Source organism: Oxyura jamaicensis, chromosome 6 (assembly GCF_011077185.1).
Source record: "Oxyura jamaicensis isolate SHBP4307 breed ruddy duck chromosome 6, BPBGC_Ojam_1.0, whole genome shotgun sequence".
In the NCBI taxonomy this organism is placed as follows: domain Eukaryota; kingdom Metazoa; phylum Chordata; class Aves; order Anseriformes; family Anatidae; genus Oxyura; species Oxyura jamaicensis.
In genome coordinates this window covers 26,359,365-26,366,305 of record NC_048898.1, presented here as the reverse complement: position 1 = coordinate 26,366,305, position 6,941 = coordinate 26,359,365, and the positions used below count along the sequence as shown (strand labels likewise).

Genomic DNA, 6,941 nt, shown 5'->3' with positions numbered 1-6,941 from the left:
TCTGCCACCTTCCCTTTGAAAACATCTCTCTCCCACCTGTAAATCAGGTGTTAATTCATTTGTAGATTATGTTCTGCTGTTACGTGATAGCAGTTGTTTTGTCATAGATGTAATGGCCTAAGGATACTGCTTTACTTGTGTCATGTTCACCATCCTCTTGTAACTGCTTTTGGTTAATAATCTTTGGCCCAGGAGCCCGTGGACAAAATGACTCACTGCCAGCACCTATATGGACTGTCTAAATAGAGTATAGCTGTCTGTATGGGCATAATTTCATGAATTTCGATATTGTTCCCTTTAAATAAGCAAATGAAAGGGAATTGCCTATGAGTCATGTGTTATTTGCATGTTATTGGTATCTAGACCCTGGTGCCAAGGAAACTGATTTATGCTCTGTTATTACTGTGTTGTTCTTGCATTGTGCAACAGATCAGTTCCAAACATAAATACATCGAGTAGTCCCTGCACAGGAATAAAACCAGTCACATTTAGGTATACGTACATGCTAGCCACCTTGCAGGGAATCAGAAGTTTCTTTAGGTTTTTCATTTTCTGTTGGTAGTACTTTGATGCAATTTTTTTTTTTTTTTTTTTTTAATCATTTTGCTGCTTCACATTTGAGGGCAACTTTCAAGAATTGACTTGAACTGAACATTTTGGACTAGTTTTGAAACTCACCATGCTCATTTGGGTCTCTTGTATATTTTTCAGCCTTGGGTGTGTTTGACAGTGGCATAAACTTTTGGGAGGACATAATTTCATCTTGACACCAGGATTCTGCGGTCAAGGTATGCTTATATTTGTATTGGTTATGTTTTTTTTAGATGTAAAGGCAGAATCACTTATGTTCCATTGTTGAACCTCTCTGTTTTCGTATGGAACATATTCCTGTTTTTTTGTAGTTCCTTGTGTTCAGGCTAGGGGCACTCTGAGAATTTGGTGTAGGTGAAAGATCGTTTTCAAAAAGCCTGCGTGTCCAGTTCAATGATTTTTGCAGTGCTTTGGACCTCTCCTAAGGCTCACTAGCTGATTTGCAGAATGGTTTCTCTAAAACAAGTTCCAAATTCTTCTAATTCAGTTGGAGACTACTCATAATCAAACACAACTACTGGCTTTATCAGTTCACAGACAGTGCTGGCAGGGTTAGTCATTCAGAACCAGGTCCTGCCATTGGTTTTACATAAAACTAGGCAGCTACTCATTCAGTATTGCACTGATTGACATCTTTGGCTTCATATTAGCTTAAGGACAGTGTAAAAGACATCATTACAAGCAATTTCTTTTTAGCAGTCTCTGGAGGCTTTTTTATTTCTGCAGTCGCTCTGTATAAGCAGTGTTGCAGGGACAGAGAACGGCCCTTGGGCACAGACCAGCGGGGTGATCACAGGCACAGCATACCACCCTGTGTGCCTTTGGCTGCCCTTCAGCCTCTGCCTTGTATTTTTAGCTTGCAGTCTCCTCAGTGGAAGAATTGTATCTTCCTGCTATAATTGTAGCACATTGAGCACAGTGGGTGGATTAGCAGTTGTGTCCGCTCCTCCTCTGGTCTGTAATAAAAAATAAATATTCAGAAATGATTCCTTAGTTGTCATTAATGAAGACTTTGTTTCCTAACAAGTACATGACAAGGCCTCCTTGTTTAAGGAAATTTGTTTGAGCTGTTCCTGCCATGGATGTCTTTGTCACACAACAGGTGCTTCAGTTCACTAATCTCCTGCAGTCCAAGCTGGTATTTATTACTGTTCAATGTCAGATCCTCTTGCTTGGCATAGCAGAGCATACCACACAACCTGCAAGTTGTGCTGGTGAGAATATTTAATCACATATCAGCAGATTACCTATAAGTAGCTCCATCACAGCTAGATCCTTTGAGATCTTCAGTGGGAAGATAACATCTATTCCAAGGACTGAAACAACCCTTCATGGAAGACTGAAGCCTAGCTGCTAAGTATTGCTGGAATAGATTTGAGCTGGTTAAAGACTTTGATGATCAGTCTGAAGTTGTTTAGAGCTTCATATTTTGAAATCCAGCTTTGACTTCCTTGAGCTGTTCCAGTGGGTAAATACAAATACATCAGGGCTTTATGCAAGTCCTGTGCATCTATATAAACTCCCCAATTATTTGCTTTGTAGTGTACGGTCAAGGTTTGCCAATTGGGTTGGGGTTTACCCTGCCCAGCGCTGTAAGTCAATGGTTTGTTTCTATTTTGGCTAGTCACTGGAAACTAATTTTGTGCTCAGTGCAGAGAAACAGGCTCCTTCAGAGCCTGTTAGGAGCGATGCATCTGAATGTTCGAGTCATCCACTTTGGGATGAGATGAACTCTGCCCTAGAAATGAATGTTTCTTTCCAGAGTGAGATACAGATATAGATGTCAAAGCTTAGCTGGATGAAACTCACCCAGTACATATGACCTTCATTCCAGGTCAGCTTTTCCTTAGCCTCTCAGTAATCTCTCAGTATTAGCGAGACTAAGTAGGATTTGGGATGAATTTTCTGTGTTGTAGGGGGCACAGAGAAAGCAGACAGAAAAGCAGAATTTGTCATATAACTTCTATAACTCGTTTGGACCTTTAAGTCCATTTGATTTTTGTGTTGATTTTTCAGAACAACTCCAAAGGATCTTCCCTTCTGAGTGTACTAGAGCAACACCTGTACCTTGTAGCCTGATGTATCCCTTGTAGGTCTAGCACGTGGCCAGGGAAAGAGAATCACAACTCCCCTTGGGCTAGAGCTCTGGTTACAATATTGTGTTTACAATACATGCAATATCATCCCAGGTGGTTACCTCCTCTGGGTTAAAACCCCACAATGCTTCTCTTCGTTGCTATTTCAGACTTTCTCACCTGATTAGCACCAAATGTGTTCTCACTTATCAGAATATCTACTAACCATACCATAGCAGCAACTGGATTTTCCTGGGCACTGGTATGTAATGATCTAATTTCTTGTAAGGGATACATTTAAAAAGACTTAAAACTGAACCTTCTGATTTGGAGTAGGCTGTGTCTTCACAGTTCCCACAACTCGCAGAGCATCAGGATGACTTTTGTGACTTGAAAATCAAAGTGAAATTTTTATGAAAAGTAGGAGAAAAGAGAGAGATCTGAGGGTGAGAAAGATGGTCAAGAACACAGAAACACAGTCAGGAAAGCTAAACTGATACATATTTGGCGGCTTATATACAAAGCAAAAAGAAAAGATTTCATAACAAAAATGTAAATAAAAAGGCAAGTTAGAAGCTCACTACTTACCATGGAAAGAGGTCAAATTGCAGATGATAAGAAAGTGCAATTATTCAAGGCTTTCAAACTTCTTGTGTCCAAAAGTTTAGCAAAATTAATTCTAACTATGTGGTAGGAGCTTAAGTGGAAAAAAAAAGAACAGGTTAAATAACCTGTTCTCCCCCTGTACTCGGCTCTGGTGAGGCTGCACCTCGAGTACTGTGTTCAGTTTTGGGCCCCTCGCTACAAGAAGGACATGGAGGTGCTCGAGCGAGTCCAGAGAAGGGCTACGAAGCTGGTGAAGGGTCTGGAGAACAAGTCTTACGAGGAGCGGCTGAGGGAGCTGGGACTGTTTAGCCTGGAGAAGAGGAGGCTCAGGGGCGACCTTATCGCACTCTACGGGTACCTGAAAGGAGGCTGTAGCGAGGTGGGGGTTGGTCTGTTCTCCCACGTGCCTGGTGACAGGACGAGGGGGAATGGGCTAAAGTTGCGCCAGGGGAGGTTTAAGTTGGATATTAGGAAGAACTTCTTTACTGAACGGGTTGTTAGTCACTGGAATAGGCTGCCCAGGGAAGTGGTTGAGTCACCATCCCTGGAGGTCTTTAAAAGACGTTTAGATGTAGAGCTTAGGGATATGGTCTAGTGGAAGATTTGTTAGCATTAGGTTGGAGGTTGGACTCGGTGATCTTGGAGGTCTCTTCCAACCTAGACTATTCTGTGATTCTGTGAATATTTTATAGAATTTATATATAGAGAACCAGAATCTGAAAAATATGTATTAGAATATTTTATTTACTAGCTAAAGCACTCCCTGAATTATTTGTGGTAGTTACGGAAAATGGAAACACACAACACACTTTGGCCTTCTCAGCATTATTCATGAGTAGATTTCCATCTCCACTGAATGGTGAACAGTGGAACTTAGTTTTTCCTTCCTCTTATTTATGTATAGATTTCCTTCTTTCTAACATGTAGTTAAAATGTATGATCCATGTGAGCCTGCCATTAAGAGAACTGAAACCATACATGCATAATGAATGAGTTGGAAGTGAATTTCAAGTTTTGCATCTTGGTTCCTGTGAGTAATATATACCGTCACAGGCCTCTTTAGCATCAGTGAGATTCATCTCCAGAAAGAGGGCTGTTCAGCTGAACAAATGTTGAAGGCCAGGACTTGAATTTATGTCTATTTATTATAATTATCTATTTATGCTATTTATAAATGCATCATAGTCGTGTGTATGTGGAATGCATCTCTATAAAGAAAACAGTTTGTGTTGACAGATTTGTCCAAAGATTTCTTAAAGAGAAAACTGAAATGCTTGCCTATTCAGAAATATCATATAGAACCCTGGAAGATATATTTCAGTGCCTGAACTTCTACCTCAAGATCTCTCTCAAGGTGCACTAAGCCAGGGAAGATGTTGCACAACATATAGCATAGTCAAGGCTCCTGGCACACTTTGGAGAAAGAAGACAGGAAGTATTCAAATTACATCTCTCCTGAAACAGAGCGACGTCACTGATAACACACTGTCAAACCGTGAGCTGATTGCCCATCTCCATTGGGCAGTGTTGCAATATTTCTGAGCTAACATCTTCATTTTCCAGAGAGTGACTGGGACAAAGTTGTTTGTAATTTGGTATGAAATTAGATTTGAACTACAATAAAAAGTCCCATAAAGGCTAACTTTATATAACACTTGGCATTTTTCAGGCAAAAATATCTTACTGGCTCTAGTGCAAGGTGTTGTTAAAATGTGTTAAGAACATTTTAGAATTGGTTGGCTCTCAGCTCTGACTAAACCATGTTAAGGTTAGTGTATTAAATTAATCTTAAAGCTCTTGTTGTTTGCTGATGAAATAGCCACAATGATATTTCAGCATGGAGACTTGAGAGGTAGAGACTGTAACTTCCAGGAGTTGTTTGAATAGGTGTATTGTGTGAAACTAGCATTGTTGTGCCATCAGTTCCAGTCCAAGTCCTTTGATTTTTACTAAGCTTGAATCATCACCAGTAAAAATGGAAATTTATGAAATACGTGCTGAAAACTTATTTCATGGCATTGCTGCAGTGGTGCTGCTGCAGAAAGTGTCTTTGCCCTCTGGAATTTCGTGACATTTCCTTTTTGTTTGCTTTTCCCTCAGTACCTTTATTGGTGACAGGCTTTCTGTCATGAGGACTTTGTCTACATATATAGAACTTAGTGTTGTGACTCTGAAATAAGGAATAAAACACAGAAGTTAATTTAGAAACTAAATGACAAAAAAAAAGACATTTCTTAGATGAAATCTAAATGAAATCTAAAAAAGATTACTCCAGTAGGTACCTCTACAGGAGAAGCAACCGGCGACATCCGACCATCGGCCTGAACTTACTCATGGCAGGTGGTAACATGCCTGTGTCCCATGCAGAAATCTCACAGCTGGCTTCAGTAAACAAACAAGATCATATACATATATCCATATCACCAACTTCTTGATGCATGTAGACAGGTATACTTTGCTTCTAAATTAATTTCAGGTATAAGTCTGTTTGAAAGCATGTTCGGAAGTCTAAAAAAAAAAATGCATGAGAGGGCTAGTGACATTATCTAATAAAAATAGACACAGTTTTATGTTCATATGGGCAGCAGGGAAAATACAGTTTTACTAGGTGCTCTATGACTTAAATTATTGACTAAAATATAAATTTAGAAGTCTTATTATGAAATATATTTATCTTGACAGCCAGAGCATTTGATGTGGACCAAAAGAAACTGCTATGAGCCAAACACCTATTCATTACAGCCATTGGTTCCTTTCCAATAAAGCCTCCGAGATGGGAATTCCTGATGACTTTTTTTAGTAGCCTAAATGTTTAGGAATGGGACTAGGTGTTGATTTATATAGAAATGGTTGATAAACACCTTCTACTGATCAAGTGCTTGTGAAGTCAGTGTAATGATCTGTTCTGCTTCAAACTTCTGACCTGAGATAACCCATATAATTTCTCCTTTCTGCTTGGGTGTTGTGAGAATAGCTGTATGTTCCTATGTATTCAGGAACAGTAGTGGGAGCCATGTAAATGCCTCAGCAAGGCAGATAAAACAGCAGGGGATGGAGGTAATCCCTGGCACATCTCCTGGGTACCTCCCCTCTAAATATGAATCATGCTTCATCCAGGCAAATGTAATTTCTGTCCTTGTTCATGACCACACATTTGTCAGCACTGGTGAGATGTGGTAAGATGGTGGCTATTTTGTCTGTTGTTTTTGTTTGTTTGTTTTCTCCTTCCCCTGGAGAGGAAAATAAAATCTTTTTCCTGAGGAGGAAAAGAAAATATAGCTGGAGGTGCCCATACAGTGCTCAGGATACTAGCAGGCAGAGTGAGGAGTGGGAAATTCATAGTTTGCAAGTCTCCTACAAGGAGCAAAGGGAGCTGAATTGTTTGGGACAAAGCAGCTTAATTTAAGTGTTATTTATTTATTTTATTTAGAATTGTGACCTGCTTTACAATTATCTTTTCGTATGTTCCTTTATTGTCACTTTTTAATCGAGGAAGGAAAATCCACAGTTAAAAATAAATCTGCAGAATAATATTTCATAACTATCTGTTAGTTAAAGCAATACAATTAGGATGTTGTAGATGACAGACAATTATGGACCAACCAGTACAAAGAAACATTAAAAAAATTAAGAGATGAAGATAATAGGAATTCAGAAGACAGTAAATAA

At 39.4% G+C, this 6,941-nt stretch overlaps 1 protein-coding gene across 2 annotated transcripts in view; it reads left to right on the top strand.

The window, feature by feature from the left end:
* Positions 1-764: 764 nt before the first annotated feature.
* The window catches only part of GPAM (glycerol-3-phosphate acyltransferase, mitochondrial), a 48,693-nt gene continuing 42,516 nt past the window's right edge, over positions 765-6,941 (top strand). The window contains exon 1 of one of the 2 annotated variants that reach the window (XM_035329392.1): positions 765-788. The gene's annotated coding sequence lies outside the window, so the exon portion shown is untranslated. Of the gene's footprint in view, positions 789-2,836; positions 2,929-6,941 lie in introns of those variants that run through there. The other variant, XM_035329391.1, reaches the window with a different exon arrangement.